Source organism: Diabrotica undecimpunctata, chromosome 5 (assembly GCF_040954645.1).
Source record: "Diabrotica undecimpunctata isolate CICGRU chromosome 5, icDiaUnde3, whole genome shotgun sequence".
Taxonomy (NCBI): Eukaryota; Metazoa; Arthropoda; class Insecta; order Coleoptera; family Chrysomelidae; genus Diabrotica; species Diabrotica undecimpunctata.
The window spans coordinates 121,030,402-121,053,046 of record NC_092807.1 but is presented as its reverse complement, the minus strand read 5'-3'; the positions used below and the strand labels follow the sequence as shown (position 1 = coordinate 121,053,046).

Below are 22,645 nucleotides of genomic sequence, written 5' to 3'. Positions count from 1 at the left end.
CTTTTGAACGAATTATTAAACACCGGTTAGAATTTCATTTGACTAGCACTGCCTTTTTTCCGTTGGAACAATTTGGTTTTAAAAAGAGGTTTAGTACTATTGACGCAGTTTCTTATTTAACAACAGACATTCAGTTATGTTTTTCAAATAACTATTACTTAGGTGCTGCATTTTTCGATATAAAAGGTGCCTACGATGCAGTTAATATCATTATGTTAAAAGAAAAATTGCTTCACGCAGATGTCCCTGCGAGAGTGTGTAATGTCTTATGCAATCTTTTAACACAAAGAAAAGTTTATGTAAGGTCAAATAACAATTCTGTAATAGGTCCCAGACGATCATCCACAGGTTTACCACAGGGCTCCGTTATTTCTCCCCTTTTGTTTAATGTTTTTACAAAAGAAATACACGAGGAAAAAAATAATTATAATATAATACACTGTATGCTGATGATTTTGTCGTTTATAACACTAATAAAAAATTAGAAGTAGGCATAACTGAGCTCACGTCACATATACAACTAACTACTTCGAAATTTGAATTGTTAGGTTTTTCTTTAACCCCTCAAAAATCTAGTGTTACCATCTTTACAAGATATAATTTAAACGGCATAAATTTTTTAAAATTCATAAGGAGAACCTGGTGGGGAGCAGATACACAATCGTGTTTAACTTTTTACAAAGCCTTTATTAGGTCCATCTTGGATTACGGATGTACGTTATATGGATCAGCTAGTCCTTACATTCTAAAACGACTGGAAATAATTCAAAATATTTCCCTAAGACTCTGTTTTGGGTGCAATGTGTTCAACGCCTGTTGAACCACTTCGGATTGAAGCACTAGAACCACCATTATTTTTACGAAGAGAATGGTTAGCAGAAAAATTTATTATTAAGTCTTTTTTAAAAACCGTACTCTGTTAGATAAAATAGCCTTATTAAATAATCACGATTTAACTAAAACGTACTGGTCAAAAAAACCTTCTCCTCCATTATGTATGGCTTTTAGAACTACAAGTAGTTATAATATAGATTTAAAAAGAACTATTGCAGTCGAAAAATCTGAATTCTTTGATATGTTGGAACCACTAGAAATTAATATTCTTGTATATAATGAAAATTTGTTGATAAGTAAAAATATATTAAGCGCCTGCATATCAAATCTGTCAGATTTTCTGGAAATATATACCGATGCATCAAAACAAAATAATGGCACGGGATGTGCATTCTATATACCATCAACAAACGTTCAAGAAAAATTCAAACTGAATAATAATACTTCCATTTTTTCTGCAGAAGCGATTGGTATTATTAAAGCCTACGATTATGTGAAAAAAAACAAGTTAAAAAAAATACATTTTTTGAGTGACTCCTTATCTGTTCTTAAATGCATCGCTAACCCAATTAATGTGATGGCTACTGATACAAATCCTTTTATTAGAGAATTAAAAGCAAGAATTCATAAATTAAAAAAAGTGAATACGAATTAAAATTCACTTGGGTAAAAGCTCATATAGGACTTCGTGGCAATGAAGTTGCAGACTCCTTAGCCAAAGAAAGCGTTACAACCGGAGAGCATATCAACAACAATTTAGGTGGTCAAGAATATTTAATGATATCTAAGAATAGTTTTAAGGCAAAATGGGAATTGCATTGGAAAAACTATTGCTCTAATAACCTCACACGATATACACTATTACATCCAAGTATTCCGACAGATTTGTGGCACCAACAATTTGATTTTACAAGAAATGATATTGTGACCATTTGTAGGCTAAAATTCGGACATGCAAGCTTCCCTCGGCACTTATATAAAATCGGTGTAGTCAACACTGAACTTTGTGAAACTTGCAATGTGGTTTGCGACTTAAATCACATTTTTTATGCTTGTAGTAAATTTAAAATACAAAGACAAGAACTTATTAATAGTTTATTATTGCAAAAATTATACCCCCCTTTCAATCTACTTTATTTGATATCATTAAATATGTACAAGGTATATAAAATTATTCTTAGTTCTTGGTAGAAATTCTTTACCTCTTTGTTTATGTAGGCTTCTTCTATGTTTTTCAATTGCTTTTCTAGCTGTTCTCTTTTCTTTTTTCTGCAAATTCTTTTTACTTCCATTCTTCTTGTCACATAGTTTTCGATCGCATATCGGGTATTTTCTTTATCTCTTTGTAGTTTTGCCCTGTTTCTTCTTGCCAAAACATTCCTACATTCTTCATCGAACCAGTCTTGCCATCTTTGCAAAATAACCAATATATATTTTTAATCTAAATATATAAATCTTGTGCTAACATGTTGTTGGCCCAAATTCAGCACCTGCTAATTTTTTAAATGTGTTGAAACTAATAAAATCATAAAAACGGATCGTGCCACCATTAAAATGTAGATTAAATTATTAACATATTAATAATTTTCTAAGTCCTTTGTCTTTTTAATAAAATACACATGTGTCCCAAATTTTTAAAACTAGAGATGGGACAATAAAAGCTTATTTCTAAAATACTATGTTTTTAGAAAGACAGTTAAGGTTTGATATCACGTTTAGTGCCTCTACAATTCGCTTATACGTATTTCGCCCTTTCAGGACTCGTCAGAGCGTAAGAAGCTCTAAACGTGAAATCAAATCTTTTCAGTGAAAGGCAGTAATAATAATATAACTTCCTCAAGACACAAACGGCGACATCTAAGAATAAAACAAAAAGTAAAAATCCGAAGCATTCTACTTGTTCGAAACCAAAATTCATATTCTTACAAATCTGTGCCTTCTACGATTCACAAAGCAAGCAGAACGATGAATGACCGACATGGGGAGTCCAAAATTGCATTCCACATATCGATTCATCTAAGTAAGAACCTTTTATGAACTGGCTAATACTCGAAATACGAGTAAATAAAGATATAAGAGACAGTTAAGATTTGATTCCACGTATAGCGCCTCTACAAATCTCTTATATGTTTTTCGTCCTTTCAGGAGTCATCAGAGCAACTCAGTAAGAAGCTCTAAACGTGAAATTAAATATTTTTTGTCAAAATGGAAAGGAAAGTAGCGCGCTGCTCTTGCGTTGCACATAGCGCACATCAAGTTTTTGCGTCATCATTGTAGTTCCATTGTCCGGCTAATGCGGCGCTGCTGATGCGACGACATTGGCGCTCGCTAGCGACCTCGATATACGAGTGCCCTAATATACAAGTGTTTTGAGATACGAGCCGCCGAGCGAGCGATATTTTGTTTTAAGATAAGAGCGAGATTTGAGATACGAGAAAACGCATACTACACCGCGGCACATGACTTCAATATGCTCCTGCATGTTGGGGTTTTGGGCAGCATCCAACAGTTTCTCCTACCTCAGACTAGACCTCCGTCTGTATGCTTGTCTTCGAAGCAGTTTTGATAAGTTGGGTTCGTTTTTTTTTTGCTTTTTGTACATTTACATAAATGTATCCGAAGAAGAAGATGATGCCTATAAATTTAAAACGTGAAATCATAGCAAATATGAGCAAGGTGTGCGAGTAATTGAACTAGCGAGGATGTACAGGCATAGCACATCAATGATATGTAGTGCGCTTAAACAGAAAGACTTTATTTAAGATAAAGGGTATAACGCTAGCTAAGGGCGTTTCAACAATTTCTTCATGAAATTGGAGAATCCCCGGCCCTCTTTCCATGAAAATGTGGATAAACTACTGATGGTGTGGGTGACAGAGAAGCAGCTTCAAGGAGGAAACTTAACACGAAACGTCATATGTAAGAAGGCACGAGTGATTTACGGTGATTTGCTGAAGCAGATCCCACACACTTCCACAAACAAAGTATCAGAAATCTCGTTGAAAGCCAGTCGGGGCTGGTTTGACAACTTTAGGAAAAGGACCGGCATTCACTCCGTCGTCAGGTATGGTAAGGCAGCAAGTTCGGATGTGAAGGCAACTGTAAAATCAAGCCTCTGCTAGTATACCATTCGGAAAATCCCAGAGCCTTTTCCCCACGTAATATTTTAAAAGAAAACTGCAAATTATGTAGAGGGCAAATCCGAAGGCGTGGGTCAGCAGGAAATTCTTTGTGGAGTGAATAAACCTGGTGTTAGGCCCTTTTATTAAAAAATATTTATAAGAGAATAACTTATTCAAGCAAGCCCTTCTCGTCCTTAATAATGCCCCTGCTCACCCACCAAATCTAGAAAATTATTTACTGAAAGAGTTTAAGTTTATAAAGCTTATCTACCTACTACCCAACACCACTAATATCCTAATTTCTAATTTTAAGAAGTTGTACACCAAGCACAGTTTTTGGCGCTGCTTTAACTTTTGACGGAGAACACAAACCTTACCCTTCGAGAGTTCTGAAAGAACCACTTTAACATCGTGATACGCCTAAGAAATATCAAGCCTGGCTTAGTGTTACAACAAGGGGCCTTAAACTCTACATGGAAGAAGCTGTGGCCTGGGGCTGTAGCTAAAACAACCTTCGAAGGATTTGAAGCTTAAGTGTTAGTGGTAGAGAAGATTGTTTCTCTGGAAAAATCCATTGGAGGTTGACGAGAGGGATGTGAACAAACTCGTCGAAAAATAGTCTCAGGGGTCGACAACCGAGGAGTTACACGATCTACATTCGCAGCAGCATACGGTGGTTCAACGAAAAATTGGTTTTGAAGAGAAGCCAGAGATTGAGGGGGTTATCTCTAGAAAAGATATAAAGGAGATCTTTGGAATGTCTTCGGAATTGTTTAACAAAACTTGCCTAACTCAGTTCCGCAATGTCTTTGAAGGGATGAAGAAATAAATCTACTTGTACAGTTTTTTTAAACGATATGTAGATGAAAATGAGCAAAATGTGATGAAAAAGCGAAGACCAGTGACGAAAATTAAGCGCTTTCGTAAGCACTTCACTTTTTATTTGATTATGTTTTTATATAATATGTATTTGTTATTTAAAAATAAATGTTCCCTCTTGTAAATACATTTTTGGCATTTCAGTTTATTTCAATGTGGAAAATTGCTTTGAGATACGAGTAATTTGACAAACAAGCAAGGTTACGGAACGAATTAAACTGATATGTCGAGGTACCACTCTATATTACTAGTTTTAGAAAAATAGATATTTCTCAACTTTTTTGGGAAGGTATTTTTTGAAGCAATGTTTTTTTGTTTTTGCAGATTAATATCGTCTGACTTATTTTACGGTAAATATGAATCGCCAATGTATAAAATAAAAAAAATAAAATTATTTTGTAGTAGTCGTAAAGCAAATCATCTTTATAAAATAACTACTCAAATAAATATGAAAAATTATAATAATTCCGACAGAGATAGTGTTGAACAACAATGCATAAATAAACCCCATAAAACGGGATTAAAATTATGTGGTCCTATGCGATTTGTACGGATCTACGGATACTCTTATAGATTCGAAATTTCCAATGGAGCTAGTGATAATGTCATCCTACCAGAAAATCATGATCTTGGTGCACCGTAAAATATAGTTATTTACTATTTTATTGGGAATAAGCCACAATTGAAGGTTAAAATAAGTATATTGACGTTTCAATTTCCACCTCGGAAATTAGACTTAGACCCATTTGTAATACCATGAATTCTCCTTGTAGTGAACTATCAAATTTTTTATTAAATATTATACAACCATTTACAAATAAAATGACACATTTATAAAAAATACACAGCATTTTTTAAATAAATTATCAAATATTGAATTTAATTTAAATAATATTTTGGTAAGTTTTGACATAAATAGTTTATTTACAAATGTGTTATTAGATAAGACTTTAAATATAGTCAAGACAAAATTAGAGAGTGATGATATATTGGCAACTAGAACAAGACTAAACATATCAGCTATAATGGAGTTATTGACATTATGTACTGATAATAAATATTTTCAACTAAATAATGAATTCTATAAATAAAATTTTGGTCTATCAATGGGCTCTAGTTTATCTGCATAATTAGCCGATATATTTATGGAAGATTTGGAAACAAATATTATTTCTAAACAAAATTTAAAACTCACGGTACGGTGGAGATATGTAGATGATGTGTTCTCAATATGGCTTCATGGATCAGAGTTGTTGGACACATTCCTAAATGATATAAACGATAAAGAAAAGACAATAACATTAATCATGGAAAAGGACACACTACCTTTCCTGGATGTTTTAATCTCTAAGAACGATACTGGATATGAGACTCAGGTGTATAGAAAACCAACCAACATCAACAGATATTTAAATTTCAAATCAATTCACAATATTAATGTTAAAAAGGGAATCATTAAATCCTTATACGTTAGAGCCAAAATTGCTTGTTCTAACGAAAATTCGTTCTTAGAGGAAAAACATTTGTTAAAATATGTTTTATTAAAAAATGATTATCCTTTATGGTTTATAAATAAGGAATTTGCAACAATAGACCGAATAGAACAGAACAACTTAGAACGAGATCCTACAGCATACACAAGGAATAATACGAGGAAAATAACAATACCATACATAAAAGGATTATTAGAAAAATTTAAAAGGATAGGAAATAAATTCAACATTTCAATAACATTCAAAACAACAAACACATTGAGATATATTAGAATATGTTAGAATTGAAATGTAGATATGTTAGAATAAGTGATCATCAATCTTATAATAAAAATAGAATTTGATAGATCTCAAATATGTAAACACGCATGGGATAATGAGTATAGGATTCAATGGAATTATTTAAGTATAGTCCTGAAAGAAACGGATGGTATAAAGAGAAAAATCAAAGAAGCGACTCAAATTATGCTAAATGAGACCAATTGTGTCGCAAATTCCTCGGCAGAATGCAGTAGAATCTTTTTACCCATATTGAAAGAGGAAGTTAATAAAAGAAAATACCAGTATTAGTAAGTCAGTAACATATCGATGATACATTATTTATGTTTTTTTAAATAACAAACATATAAAATCAGAATTTGGTGTTTATTGAGAGTAAACTAAATGTAAGACCAAATATTTACCATGTCGGGATAGTATTATGAGGGTTTTTTCCTGGGTTTTTCCTCATTATTTACTATGGAATCACTAACAGGAGAATTTTACTGTCGTCATGGTATGTGGTTGTCTTTTTAAAGACAAATTACATGCTATGATTTTTTTCTGACAGATATTCTCAAGTTAAAGTTGATTTCAAGTAATCGAACGAACTATCTTACAATAAAGTCGTCCCAGGAACGTAACTCAGCAATATTGGCAATATCATTTTAAAGTCGTCCATTTTAAAATATATAATGTATGTCTGAATTGTCATTATAAATGAGTCAGATAAAAATAAATTATTAGAAGAATTTTTTACAAAATAACAAAATACAAAATTTGTTTAATTTATTAATGTTTGTATTTTGAGAACTATTGAAAATTGAAAAGTCAATAAACTTATTTTAACCTTTAATTGTGGCTAATTCCCAATAAAATAGTATCTACTTTAAAATGCCACAAGAAAATAGCTTCAGAACAATATATAGTTATTTGTTTTGTCCCAGTCTATCCCTAAGAAAAACTACATTATCTACTTCGATAATTTTTACACATCGTTTTCACTGCTAGTGTATCTTCGCGCAAGGGGCATTTCTTCATTGGCAACTATTCGAAACTTCATTGGGAGCCAATCGAATTAGTAACTGTAAATTGCCAGCTGACAAAGATAAGCAACTACAACTAGCCATAGAAGAAAGTGGATATACTGTGGAATATATGGGGATGGCATATGATATTGAACTAAGTACAGTCCGTTCGAAAAATACAAAAAAGTCTCATCATCATCATCCAGCCTCAAGAGTCCACTGCTGAACATAGGCCCTTCCTCATGTTTCCAACCCCGTCTATATTGCGCCGCTCTTATTCAGTTTTTATTGAGTCTTCTTAAATCGTCAGTCCATCTTGTAGGTGGTCGACCGACGCTTCTTTTGTCTTCCCTTGGCCTCCATTCCAATAACCTCTTTGTCCATCACCCATCTGTCATTCTGGCTATGTGTCCTGCCCATCTCCATTTTAGTCTGGCTATCTTCTCGATGATGTCAGTCACTCCGGTTCTTCTCCTGATGTCTTCGTTGTTATTCTGTCTCGCAGAGTTATTCCTAACATGGACCGCTCCATTCTTCTCTGCGTGACTTTCAGTTTGGTAGCTGCTGCTTTTGTTAAGGTAAGTGTTTCTGCTCCGTACGTCAAGACCGAGAAGGAAAAAAAGTATAGGTTCCACTTATTTAGGATAACAGCCATTTAAACTATCACTTTATCATTAACAAACAAACAAGCTGTTTGTTTTGATAGAAAATAAAGCAGTACATTGACGTCGACTGTCCACAGACCATTAAAGAATACAACGGTCATATGGATGATGTTGATTTTATGGACGATCTAATGGACAGATACCGAATGCAGATACAGTTATACATGATAAAACAGGAAAAAGAAGATGGAAATATTGTGAGAAGTCTGATATGTGGATGCAATACATAAACTTCAATCTGAATTTATGTATTACAGCAGAAAAAACTGATTTTATCACTTTCCATTCTTACACAATTCACTATTTTTCAAATTTTTATTTTTTATATTGTTTTACTTTCTTATTTTTATATATTTTTTTCCATTAGCTACGTTTTCGTTTTTGTTTCAACAATAAAAACCATTTTTTTAGTTACTCTACTATCTGTTCTAATTTTCTACACCTAAATCGTCATAACCGCCTAGATACGGTCTACCTTCTTTCTCATTCTCATCTGAAGGCCAAACTATAATTGATATTACAAAATGGACATAAAATCCATTTTTGTATCACCCAATTTACTCTAACTAGAAATTTTCAGATGTTTTCAACCAATTAAGAAAAAACGGTTAGAGAATTAAATTATTTTTCTTGTAACAGTTACTATTATGTCGCCTACCTCTAATAAAAATAGCACAGGTGTCTTGATCTATTCCGCACTGACCGACGCCTTCTGTGTTGGCAGCCGGCTATCCCCGATCTGCAAATGGCGCAGTTTATAGCAGATGGGACCGTTCCCCATTTTGAAATATATTAATTAGATGCGATACGGCGGAGCTCGTGTATAAAATATCGGTCAAACAGTGATAACTCATCTGCGCGTTTTCAGCGTTGATTAATTGATAAGGGTGATTTTACTTTATAGGGGTTCCGAATCCGGCGAGGTCGGCATGTGTACATATTATCGATAACTAGGGGATTGGGTCGTTTCGTCTTTTGTGGTAATTAACTTCAGGTGATGTACCTACAAGTTTAAGAGGGATTTATAATTGACGAAAATTTGTAAATTAAATTATTAATGGTTTGAATAACATGAATAAAGAGTAATTGTACATATCCAACCACTTTTCTTGATTCAAATTGTTTTTTAGATTTTTGTAGTTGATGTACCTACTTCTTTATTGTTATTTTCTGTTCTTTGGTTTTGGTTAGACTAGGGATGGAAACTGCGATTGGATAATGATCTGAAGTAGTATCATTTTCAAATATAAATGAAGTTATGTTAGTGTAATCAGCAGGTCTTTTTATAAAGAAATGGTCTATACAAGTTTGACTTCTATTCTTCGTTCACAAATTGTTGAGAGCACGAAATATGCCTCAAACTCATAAAACGGTCGTAAATCATAGGCGTTCCTAAGGTGTTTATTCATTAAATAATAATATATTGTTTTAATACTGTTATATATAATATTGATAATATTTTAATACTAATATATTTAGCAAAAAAACAATTAAAACTTTCACGACTAATGTTGGTTATTATAATAAAAATAAGAATTTAACCATTAACAATTTTGTAAATAAGAATACCTTATCTCTTTGGATATTTCAATACTAATCTTCGCGTTTAATCACTTGACTAGAAAACCTGTAATTCATATCCGAAGGTACTATTCGTTGCAAGATAATAAGTGAAGTTATTACGAACGAAAACAATTTTTTTGTTTAGTACGTTTTTGATCGCATGTAATTTACGGCTCGTCGGTGTTTCCGCGTCTACGGCAGTAATTAGCGTCTCGAATATTTCTTTTGCGAATTATATGCAGTGCGTGAGTGATTTTTTATTCCATATACCTATACATGAACACATACCACCAAATTCAATTATAGTATTAGATAATGCACCTTATCATTTACGACTAGTAGAAAGACTTCTAACGAATGCGTGGAAGAAACAGGATATTCTTGACTGGCTGCGGAATAAGTATCTGCCTTACGAAGATGGAATGGTAAAAGCAGAACTTTTAAAAATTGCCCGGCAACACAAATCTAAATTCAAGAAACGTAGTTGACAAAATAGCGGAAAGGCGAAACATCACAGTCCTTAGACTTCCACCCTACCACTGCGAAATAAATTAAATTGAACTCATTTGGGCACAAATGAAAAGTTATGTGGCTAGAAAAAATACATCATATAAAATACAAGCTGTACGTGAATTGTTATACGAGTCTTTATAACATATTACAAAACAAAACTGGAAAGATGCAGTAAGACATATAATAGAAGAAGAACAAAAATGTGGGATCTTGATAACATAATTGATGAGACCGTAGAGATTATTAACCTAATTATTAACCCTCAAGACGACTCGGATTCCGAAATTGATCCTATTTATTTTGAATTTGAATAGTTTTCTAATCGTAATTATATAAGGTAAGTAATAGTAATTGTAATCGTAAGGTATTAAAGGGGAAAGGCGCAAAATGTCGCCTGTTAAAATGTTCAATGTGTTGTAAATGTATCCATTTTTTTTTCAAATCCTGAGAAAACTAAAAAGCATTTTTGAAAAATTTAAAGGCAAAATTATACTATATTTTCTCTTTTATTTTCAACCCTGTTACATAACATATTAAAATAAACATTGTAGAAGTTTTCAGGGACTTTCTGCGTAATAGTGTAATCTTTCATTCTGCGTTTAAATTTTTCAAAAATATTTATTAGTTTTCTCCGGATTCGAAAATATTGGATACATTTAAAACACATTGGAAATTTGGCCACGCGACATTTGGCGCCTTTTTAAATGTATCTTTTACAAATGGCAAGAAACTTTTTATTTTTGAATAAAATAAATAAGTTTTATTAAAAAATACAATTTACATAAGTACAATTTAAAAAATATAGTTATTTAGTTCAAATAAATGTTTCATCATATACTCCAGTTTTAGGTTGGTTTTTACTATTATATCGTATTACATATCCTCTCTGTATTTCAGTTTTCTAATTAGGGTTAAACTTGTAGTGAGCTATCAACAAATTGTGAACCGACTGTAGGTCTAGTTGTTTTATTTATATAAGACAAGAAATTTTCTGAAGCTAGAATATTTTGGTATTCTTCAGTGTGATCTTGATCCTCAAACAAATTAATATTGATATCACCAACTAATATATTATTGATGCAAATCCTGATTAAAACTATTTATGTTTACTGTCGGTGATTTATAGATAGCGCTCAAACAGATTTTTGTTTTATTATAATTTAAAATGACTTGAACTAACTTGATTTTCCCCAATAATACAACACAATATTCATATTTTATAGAGGATTTAATGTAAATAGTAACTCCATCATTTTTGTTTAAATCACCATAATTGTATAATAAATCGTAATTTTTTAACAAAAATGGGGTTTTATCAATATCATATTGAATGTATGTCTCCGTTAGAACTAATATATCAAAGTTGACATTTGGACTTGACAAAAATGAACAAAGATTATCAAAATTCTTACCTATACTGCTAAAATTACAATGAATTATTTTTTATCGTCACTGAGTAATCCTTATTAAAACTATCACTACTTACACATTTTGTGTCCACTTTTTCTTCTTCGTGGTCTCTAACATAGATATCCATTTTTTTTAACTAGCACACACTAATTATTTAGCGCACGATTAACATTACATAGATATAATAGTATACATATTTTTAATGTTGTTCGTTTGACCTGGTTTTCATTTTCTTCTTTTCTTCAGACGAAGGATTTGATGTAGTGGATGACTTTTGTGGCTTGATTGATTTTCCAGTAACAGCAGACACATATGGATGTTTTTTTGGCGTTGGCCTATTTTCATTCGCCTTGGGTATTTTTCGGTTTATTTTGTTTTCTATTTTTTCTTCTGTCTTCTGTCCAATTGAGGTGACAAATATATCATCTTCCTCCGGAAAAGTTGGGTTTTCTTCAAGTTCTTTGGACGTATAACTTTGATGGTCTATAAACAGTTTGTTGCCCCGTATATAGCTGTTTTTTCCTAGTTCTTCTTCTCTTACAATTTTTAAGTGTTTTTTTAAGATCTTAAGATCTTCCTGCTGACTTTTTGTTAAATCAGATGATATAAATATACCTGTGTCCGTTACATTTTTTCCATTTTTTAGAATTTCTGTTTTTTTTAATGTCGAGTTAATTCAATTTTAATTGGGCATTTATCCGTACTACCATGCAGTATACGTCACTTATATCTTTATCTGAAATGTCTACTTTTAGCACGTTGCTTAAATCACTACAGAGCTTCAGGATCTCCGAAATTGCAGATTTTTCTAATCCAAATACTACTAGATTATTTTTCTTGCAAGTTATTTGCACACTTACCAGAGCTTTTCGCAGAGATAAATTTTCATTCTCCAGCCGCTTAATTTTATCGTTTAGGCTTTCTAAGATTTTTGTTTTGACTTTCTTCTATGGTGCTTTTTAATTCTTTTTTGATAACATCTAATTCTTTTAGTATTTTGTTTGTGTCGCTTTCAGAATTTACAATAAAACAAATAAAAATGAAGTGGTAAAACTTTTCATCGACAAAATTTTAAATTTAATAAACAAAAATACAATTATTTTAAAAAGAAATTATCTAAAAACCACTTTTAAAAAAGATTGGATGACATAGGGACTTTTAAAGTCTGTACATGAAAAACATAGATTGTATGATCAGCTAATCCAAGATCCCTCAGATAACTTAAAAAAACAACGATGTACAGATTATAAAAATAAATTAAGACTTTTAGTTAAAACTTCTTCTTCTTCCTATGCCGTCCCCATTAACGGAGGTTGGCGACCACATTTTTAAAAGTTTCTCTGTCTTTTGCAAAGTGGAATAATTCGTCTATAGTCATGTTTGTCCAGTCTCGAATATTTCGCAGCCATGACTTCCTCTTTCTACTTATTCCCTTTTTGCCATCGACTCTACCCTGCATGATGACCTGCAGAAGACTATATTTATCATTCCTCAGTATGTGTCCAAGGTATGCAGTCTTGCGTACTTTTATTGTTCTCAACAATTTAACAGTTACAATAACAACAGTTAAAACTGCAAAAATAAATTATACAAAACAACAAACTGAAAAAAATAAGAGCTCTTCTTCATCACTTTGGAAATGTAATAATCAGATTAAGGAAATAGATCGGATAGAAAGCAGCATGTACTTGTATCTCGTTGACCAAAAAGAAGTGGTAAAGGCAATACAATCTTTAAAACACAAAAAATCTCATGGCTGGGATAATATCAAGACAGAAACCATCTAACAAATTAAGGAAGAAATTATTACTCCTTTAACTTTTCTCATTAATGCATGTTTTCAAGATGGTTGTTTTCCAGAATGTTTGAAAATAGGCCAAATCAAACCTCTCCTTAAAACAGGAAATAAAGAAGACGTGCTTAACTACATACCAGTCTCTCTGTTATCTGTTTTTTCCAAAATATTTGAAAAAAAATTTAAAAAATAGATTAGTAAGTTTTTTGGATAGGTTTAGTATAATATCGGATTGCCAATACCAAGTTTTAGAGAAAGAAAATCGACACAAGATGCTATTTGTAAACTAACATCACAAATATCAGAAGCTTTTGAGTCTAATAAACGTACTTTATGCATATTCGTCGATGTCTCTAAGGCGTTTAACACGATATCTCACGAGATCTTGTTAAAAAAACTTGAGAAGTATGGTCTGAGAGGACGGGTTTTGACATAACTAAAAAGTTACTTAACTGACAGAAAACGATTTGTAGACGTGGATGGTGTCAAAAGTGATCCTGAAGTAATTAATTATGGCGTACTGCAAGGGACCGTTTTAGGCCCTCTACTTTTTACACTCTATGTTAATGGCATGCTCAAACTAAAAATTGTTGGAAACATAATTAGTTTTGCTGATACAGCTTGTCAAATTTAAGGTGATACTTGACAAATTTGTCCACTTGCGTAGAAAATTAAGTGAGAACGCATTCGGAGGAAAAGAGATGCATAATGCGCTCGGTCTCTTCGCCTCGTTGGTACACTCCATACTACAAGTTTATATTTTATATGTCTATATTTTATGTCATTTTGACGTTTCAATTTTTCATTCGGAAATTTTTCTCAAAATACAAAATATTTTGTTTTGTTGCTTGGTAAAAAAATTCTTCTAATATTTGTCGTAATATTTTATTTTTTATTTTAAACTAAAATTGTGGCTTATTCCCAATAAAAATAGTAAATTACATTATTATGCCACAACAAAATAGCCTAAGAATAATTTTTATTTTAAATAAAATCACACACACAAGCGTACAACCCAGCTCCTACAGAGATATGTGTTACAATGGAATAGTGGGACCCACATGTCTGAAGATCAAACCGATCACACTCCCTTCGAGTGGTACCTATCTGACCCACAAGCTATCCTTCCACCTCTCACCCTCGCAGAGGAGACTGTACTCATTTTTTACTTTGAAGACCCTGTTTAATAGAACATCTTCCGTATGTGGTTAAGCCACCTAATTTTAGGGGTAGCTAGAAGGGCTTTTCTCCTTTTGGATGACTAAAAACTGAATGACTACTTAGGACTCATGTTCCCTAAATGTGTTGTCCAGACAGTGGGCCATCGTCCATCGACCTGGGTCGATGTATCGCTGTCCAAACTGTGTGTGTTCGGTCACTCAGTCGTCGAATTGGCAAAATGAATTTTGTTCTCCTCGGCGACTGGGTGCCCAAAAGGCCTGTCCAGTTGCTGCTGATAGATGTTGTGAACTTATTTCAGGATTTTTATCTACTCGAACCAAAAGTTCATCTTCTTGATTAGGTGTGATTTGTTTCGGTCGACCACCCCGATTTTTAGTGTGAAATGACCCAGTTTCACCTAAACTACGATATAATCTTGCAAAAGTTTTGTGATTTGGTTGCCTTCTGTTTGCGTATAGCATTCCACACCTTCTGGCTGCCGAGCGACCGTAAAAATTTTCTTGTGCGTATACGCAAATCATATCTCGCATTTCTTCATTAGTAAAATGACTGTGACGAGGCATTTCAATCAAAAAAAGTAATGATTACTTTTTAAAAATGCTACATTACACTACACTGTCACATCAAAAATAATTTACTCTGAATGAATGACATTTACCAACAACAATTATCTGACAGTCCAAAGCATACTTTTCATAAATGAAATAATATTTGAAATCCTTTTTTAAGACTCTAAGAAGTTCGACTGCGTTTTTATCGAAAACGGTTAAAATTATCATGTTTAAACAAGAGTACCAATTTTACATAAAAATGATGTTTACGTCATATTTTCTAATAAAAATTTGATCAACTCAATTTTAGTCTTAATCTCAAGTTTGATGACTCAATTTGATCATTAGGAATGATCCTCGTGGCGCCCTCTATGACAAAACGTAAAATTGTAAATAAAATACTATTTCTTGTCTAAGATTATGCCTCTGTGCCAATTTTGATAGCAATTTATAAATATACAGGGAAACTATTAGCAAAAAACGAAAAACAAAAATTAACTTTAACACCCTGTATCTTTTTTCTCAGCAACATTTTATTAAGGCATATTTGGTCCAATAGCCATATTTTGGTCGAAATAACCTGTCCTTAGTCTATGTCCCAATAGTTATGACTCACCCGGTATAGATGTTCTGGGCGAATTATCAAGGTCCTAAATCTAATTTAAGTAGTTGAAAAACATTGAATAGGAAAAGGCTCTTTCCTCTTTTTCTGTATTTATTGCTATTTTGCAGCAAGGGTAATAAATCAAAATATTTTTAACCAGTATTACCTTATACAAAATAATAAAAGTAATTATCACTATTTTATTTTAAAGTTTTAAATTTATGAACAAGAAAAGTAGATAAAAAGTAATTTTTAGATATTTTAATTTTTTTATGAATATTCCCAATCTATTTGAGAGAGAAAGGATAAATCAATTATTGTCACTGAAGTGTCACACAACTTTTTCTACAAAAATCAGAATGATACTTCTCACATCCAAATGTAGACTTTTTCATAGATTCGCCTTGCTCTAACAAGTAGGGGTTCTACGATTGTTATATCAATCATAATTGTTTCATCTTTATATATTCCTGTTATTAAAATTATTTCTGCTCTCAACTAACTAACGTTTAACATTTTAACGTTTTTTCAGTTCTTTATTTTCCGTTGCGGTTAAACTAGTATACACCTAACAGTTAGTTAACTTTAGCGCGAAACTAGCTTGTTATTCAACGGTTACAAACTTAAACTTCCTTTCATCGGATGACATTTGTCTGTACATTGCTTCCTTCCGACGCCCCTCGCCGAGGGTAGATGCCACTAAAAAATAAACTTCCCAAAAAGGAAACAATCCAAAAATAACAGACCATATGCCGTTCTTAGCACAGGTGTAGTATTCTTCTTCTTACACCCGTCTTAAATTATGATAGTATAATACTGGCAAGAAACAACTGGTGTACGAAATTTGCAGAAGGCCCTCGGTTATTACTTTCTTCCGTTATAGACTAAGAGCTAGCTAAGATATTGAATAAAGGGTTGTTCTGGGATATTTTAATGGTAAGCTTTGGTAATAGTAGTGTCTTCAATGAAACAAAAATAAAAGTAGTGTAATAATTTTAAAGACTGTAGAATGTAATGTAATTTATTTATTTTACACTGATATTATGTTATTATTATTATATTATTTTATATTATATGAATTTAATTGGTCCCTCACATATAAATTTGACCATATATGTATCTTGATATAAGGTTGAATGCTCGAATAAATGAACTTTGAAAAATTAAAGGCAAATATCGAGCACAATTTTAATAATCAAATCTTGCTCAAGTACTTTCGCTTTCTACAGCATCATCAGGGGCATTTCGTCAAATTTGGGCTATCCAGCAAGCGCAGAATGTAATAAACATTCAAACAAAGGACAAACAGTTTAAAATTATTTAAAAATTATTCTACGCTACATTCTTGTCGGCAACAGGAGAGAGAATCTAGATTCTCTCTCCTGTTGCCGAACAACCCCTGTTCGCCGTCAATGCCAGAAACCTACCTAAACACCCATAGCTAAAAAACACCCTCCTCAGCGGTGAATTACTGGCCGAATCGCCCTGATTGGGACGCAACATCAGCACGGCATTCACCCGATCTCTCATTCACGCACAATTCTCACGCAGTCTATCACTTTCTCACTACAGCGACTGAATTGTTCTCTCCCTCTTTTTCTCCCTGTTTATGTTCAATCTCGCCTCTTCTCATTCTGCCTTACGTTCTTGCTTGCTCCTGGGCACCCTGCCTCCCTTCGGGTCGCCTTTCTTCTTGTTCCTTTCTCTCCAACGTTCTCCTCACATATCTCTGAACTGCTCTCTACCGATCTGACGACCTAAACATCTCCTCCACCAGTTCCGTAAATGATTGCACCCTACTTCCTAGCTCTCTCTCGCTCAAGCAGGCTCCTCTCATCTATCCTTTTATCGCATACCAATAGAGTGTGTGAGACAATGTCCGATATTTCATTTTCTGCCTTTCCAAATCTGTAAAGGTATGCCCTGAAGAAATCCATGTCCTGTGAGCATCTGCGTCAGGAAGTAATCTAAACGCCGGTGCCTGCAGTCCATCCATCTTCTCAGATTAAGAATCAGCAACTTCGTCCACTGCACCACCCTTCTCATCTCGTCCCATTCCACTTGACACACCATTATGGATCTCTCCCTTTCTTCTTTTTTAAACATTCTGTTTTTATGTTTTCATTTCTTCTCTCGTATATTTCTCTTTCCTTGACTAGCACGTGCATCGGATTACACCCGGTGATAACTCCCAAAGCCTCGGCAGAGACTGATCTGTATGCACATGCCACCCTCAATAGACTCTTCCTATCTGCTCAGGTAAGCTGCTTTCTGTACGCCTTTGTTAAAACTGCAGGACTCCAGATAAGCGCAGTGTAAGGGACGATCGATTGCACAACGGAATGAAGAGTTCACCTCCTCTCAGTTTTGGGCCCTTTGATGTTGATGGGCCCTCACCGCAGCTCTTGGAGTCACCGCCTTTATGTGCTCCCCTTTTTTCCGTTTTGACTCAGAGTCACTCCTAAATACCTCACGCATTTTATTGGAACCACTCTCTTTCCTGCACATTCGAATGTTATCCCGTGCCTTTTCCTTGGTCTCTTGAGAACTATAGCCTCGGTCTTACCCGCAGCCAGTTCTAGCTCATGCATTTTCATCCATTCCTCGACTTGGTCGCACATACGCTGTGCACCAAAGATAAGGTCCTCCCTGTCACGCGCCACTACCAGCATAGCGAGGTCGTCCACAAATGCGAAAGGGGTTACACCCTCTTCGTATTGTTAGCTCACAACCCCGTTATATGCCAGGTTCCACAACGTAGGTCCTAGGACCGACCCTGCGGCACTCCACCCGTCACGTCAATTTTCCTGTCTGACAGATAGTCGGAGACCAAATTCATCAAGTACCTCAGACACTTTCTCTCTCGTAAAGCCTTCATTACATCTTTCCATTTTAGTGTGTTGAAAGTATTCCGGACGTCAAACAACAGTAGGATTGCCCACCTCTGGTTAACTCCCAGCCCGCGCAGCTCCCGGAAGACTTCCATTAGCGCATCCACCGTGCTCTTGTTCTTTCTGAAACTGTACTGCCTGGGTGAGAGCCCGCCTGACTCTTTAATCACTGTGTCTATTAGCCCTCTTAGTAGCCTCTCGTATAATTTACCTAAGCACGACAAAAGGCAAACAGGTCGATATTTGTCTTCCCCCTTTGGGAGTAGCACGAGCCTCGAGATCTTCCCATTTGGCGGAAATCGCTGAATTTCAAGCAGTGCGTTCATGTGTTCCAAAAGCCACGTCGGCTCCATACTTCCAATGCGTTTCACCGCTTCTAATGGTATTCCATCGAATCCCGGAGCCTTTCGTGTCTTTAGGGCACTTAACGCTTCGTTGAGTTCATCTACGGTAAAAGGTACAGCTCGCTCAGCTTCGGCGTCCCACTGCAGTCCACAATCTAAAATTTATTAAAACTTTACGGTGCTATAAATTATTGTTCTAATGCAAATACAGTATCGTGAATGCGTCGAATTTCGTCGTATATACTTCCAAAAACTGAAGTTCTCTAAGTGTATTAAATGGTTCAAAGTATAAACAAACATATATTAGAACCATATATTGTAAATCTAATTAAATTGGTCAGGGTTTTGTGCCATACAAAAATCTGATAGGTGTTATTATTTTTATTTGTAAGGTGACTTAGATGCAATAATAACATGTACCCAACAGTGTAATTATAGATATCTAAATCATTGTTACTAAAGTATATTTATTCGCAACTGGCATCTCATTACAAATGCAAATCTTTAAATAGAGGTTAAGGGTTATCGTTAAGGTCATAAGCCATTGCCGTACGGACATAGTAGAAACCAATAAGGTTTCATATACTTAAAAAAAAAGGCCCCATGAAATTAAAAACTCTTTAGTACTAACAATAATAAGAAAATAGAAAGCATGAATGTTGTAAAAGTTGTTTCTAACGCATATAATTTTCTTTCTGCTCTTTAATTTTTTCACGAAAAAACTTCTCCCTTTTAATAGCAGTACGATTTGATTTATAAGACAAATCTATACTATTACATTTATAAAATACTTTATCTCATTAGGAGATAATCCTTTTCAATGACTGACGAATTGAACAAGTCGTCTTTGGGGTACCTATTAACTACCTACCTACCTACCTTCCAACCGAGTAAGGGAAAGTTGTGACGAATTTGATATCGTCCGTGTTATCAGTTAGCAGTTCAGTCTATGCATTAAAATGGCATTATCGTTTCAATTTATTGCTGGTAAACTTAAAAACAGCGCGTATATTCTCTGAGAGAAAAAATATTGTATTAAATGTTCATGACTATCTTGTTCATCAACAAACTTTAACAAAGGTTAATAATGTAGTGCCTATGTGCTCCGGTATGACAGGTGTGAGTGACAGAACCATTTACAGATTTTAAAGTGATTACTGAGCTAAAAAGATACGAAGGAAAACAACCAATGGAAATTGATGACTTTTATAGAAACGTCCTTCGGAAAAAGTTTATTCGTTCTATTTAAAGGAGATTCTTACATTGGATACAATATTAAAGGTAATAAGAGATAATAATTTTCCCCACTTTAGCCGAGAGAAGTTATGGAAATTACTTAAAGAAATCAGTTTTTATTATGAAAATCAAAGAAAAAACCTGTATTTATTTAGGTTAGCAGGAAGATGCATTTCCTATTTAGATGAAACATGGCTAAACGAAAATGATATCGTTGCAAAAGTGTGGGTAGATAAAAATATTACAAGATCTCGACAAGCATTTCTAGAAGGATATTCTAACGGTTTAAATGCTCCCGCAGGAAATGGTCGAAGATTAATAATCACTCACAATGGTAGCGAACATGGTTTTGTGGAGCATGGTTTATTTGAGTTCATTTCAAAATCCGCTAAAGATTACCACGAAGACATGAACTCCGATGTTTTTGAGAATTTGTCTCATGTCTTGTCTACCAAATAATACTGTCGTTCTTTTCGATAACGCCAACTGTCACTTAAAATTGGAGAAAAAGTTACCGACGGTCTCATGGAAAAAAGTAGATATAATTGACTGGATCCAACGCAAAACATTACCGTATGATTAGACTATGCTTAAAACGGAATTAATACGAATTGCAAGGCAACATAAATCGTACTTAAAAAAATATGGCGTTGACGAAATGGTAAAAACAAAAGGAATAATTAGTATTCCGTTTATCACCTAAAGGTCTCTGGCCCTACGTGGCCAGACAAAATACAACTTTTAAATGAAGAATTGAAGAATGTTAAACAAATTTTATTAAATTCCATAAAAAACGTAACGAAAGATTACTGGACCAATACCGTAAACCACGTAAGAAAAAGGGAAGAAAGATTGTGGACTGTTGACAATAACATTAAAAAACTTTGTCATTCTATAATCACTCCAATCGGGTCGGACAATGAATCTAAGAAGAGGAAGAGATGAAAATCCATAATTTATAAGTAAATTAGTAAGCTTTTGCTTAAATGTTAGATATCAATACGATGTATCCTCTTTAACATTAATTTTATTTAACATATAAATCAGTCCCTTTTTGTTTCTCCAGCACTGACCCATAGTTTTCATATCTGTTAGGTATATAATCCATGGGTTTATATTGTTATTTCTAAGCGAACAGGGTGAACTCTTTGAAAAATAATATCTAGAACTACATTTCAACAGGAGAGGAAATTATTTTGAGAGATTTAAGTTTGACCACTTTACCTGCTGTTTAGTGAAATGGGGGGATTAGTGAAATTTTGCATTTGTAATGAGCTGTCAGTTGCAAACAAATAAAGTATAACTAAATATGTGATATTTTTTTCTCATGGAAGCCGTGTGTTGTAAACCAGTTGTTTTTTGTATTATACATCTTCCCATCTACCCGGAGCCCGTGTAATTCCAAAACAAGCAAGTGTTTGTACCTTGCTTAATTTGAGGATTGCACCTTTTTGCGGCATCTTTGGCTACCGATCACCGATGGATCTATTATTGTTGAAATTACCACCATGTTATAAATCCCATACCTGGGTTTAAACAATTTTTTCACTAAAGTAGTCACCGCTCTCTTTATTATTCGTTATATCTGCTGATTACAAATACAAGAAAGCCTAGTGTCTAGTATTACTTTACATCACTCACTAGATTTAGAATTGTACCAGATGTCGCTAGCTCTTAGTCTATCAACTTAATTTCTATAATAAACAGTATCAATAAAAATCACCTGAAAGTTACTTCCTATTTTAGATAGCGCGGTACGATATATCGACGGTTTTGGTTTAACTTTCCTTTTTTATGACAAGCAGCTGGAATTAATAATTTAATATTTTTATTAAAAATTAAATTTTGTTTGTTTCAAAACAAAAAAAAAAACGAAATGTATTGCAGAAATGTTAATTACATTTACAATATTCATTACCTGAAAGTTTGTTTAAGTATCACCCATCTTTTTTATGTTAACACGTGAGCAAAACAGGCGTAACACTAAATTTTAAATATTGTTCGTATGATATTTATTTGCTCTATTTTAAATTTTAAATTTGTTATTGAATTAATACCGTATAAACGGGAAATGATTTATTACTGTTTTAAGGCATTTATCACCCTAAATATAACTTCATATTTTAACAAATATTTAAAAAATACATGTATGACGTCGTTGCTCCAACAACAAACGACTTCAACATAACAATTTCCACCTGAGCATAACACCTAAAAAGGGAAAAAGCCCTTTGAGTTAGTTAAGTGAAAAGTGGAAATCAGAGCAAAGTATAAAGC

At 33.6% G+C, this 22,645-nt stretch overlaps 1 protein-coding gene across 1 annotated transcript in view; it reads right to left on the bottom strand.

Moving 5' to 3' along the window:
• crok (crooked) overlaps nucleotides 1-22,645 on the bottom strand; it is a 75,946-nt gene that overhangs the window by 10,838 nt on the left and 42,463 nt on the right. The window lies entirely within an intron of this gene.